Source organism: Malus domestica, chromosome 08 (assembly GCF_042453785.1).
Source record: "Malus domestica chromosome 08, GDT2T_hap1".
NCBI classification, from domain to species: Eukaryota; Viridiplantae; Streptophyta; class Magnoliopsida; order Rosales; family Rosaceae; genus Malus; species Malus domestica.
Genome location: NC_091668.1, coordinates 26,592,671 through 26,593,853, shown reverse-complemented (window position 1 = coordinate 26,593,853; position 1,183 = coordinate 26,592,671).

Genomic DNA, 1,183 nt, shown 5'->3' with positions numbered 1-1,183 from the left:
GAGTGGTGTTGGCCGACACCTGGAAGGTGACAAAGCCATAAAGTGTAGCGATGAAGAAAATGTGAATAAATTTAAAACTTAAATGTGCATAATTATGAGTGCACTGTGAGCGGAAATGAACCCATTTCACACGTGATTACAGAGCATAAGTAAAGTATAGTAGAGTGGATTGAGAATCATACCATTAAAGGTAATCTCCAATATCAAAAAATTGCCCCGAATCCTCGTCGATAAGAAAGCTCAGCTAAAAAAAAAAACCTATAGGGTGGAAACAAAGCAAGGATGAGTGGCCCAGAAAATAAAATTTTAATAAAAACCTTCCAAATTGTCCCTCGCTGTAATACTTGTATAGTTTCCAAAAATTCATGCCACGTATCAATGTAAAATCAAAAGTATATCAACAGTAAATCCATAAATATACCACGACAAAGCATCTCATGAGCAATATAATTAATCATGAGCTCAATAAATCTATATTAGCACGTAAGTCGGAGTCACCTAATGTGACATGTACGACTGCATCCATAGCTCATCCATCAATGCTAGCACATAAGTCGGAGTCACCTATTGTGACCTGTACAACTCACCCATATCTCATTAATCAGTGTTAGCACATAAGTCGGAGTCACCTATAGTGACATGTACGACTCACCCGTATCTTATCAATCAATGCTAGCACATAAGTCGGAGTTACCTATAGTGACCTGTACGACTCATCCATATCTCATCAATCAGTGCTAGCACATAAGTCGGAGTCACCTATAGTCTCATCAATCAATGCGAGCACATAAGTCGGAGTCACCTATAGTGACCTATACGATTCATCAATATCTCATCAATCAATAGTAATGTGTCAGCCGGAGTCACATATAGTGACCTGTACGGCTGACCCTCATCCATTAATAGTACCATGTCAGCTGGAGTCACCTAACGTGACATGTACTGCTGACCCTCATCACAACTATACTCACTGCAATTTCTATCATCATTAAGTACTCACCTGAAGCTTACCTGGGCATCCGGAACGTCATTTGGCATAACCACTGTAACGTCCCAACATTCTCAATCGGAACTAAACCTGGTAATAGGCCAAAATAAAATCATGTTTAATCTCAACGCTGTTAACTATCATAACTTCTTTCCTTAAAGAAATCAAGTACCAAGTTAAATTCGGGTTATTTTA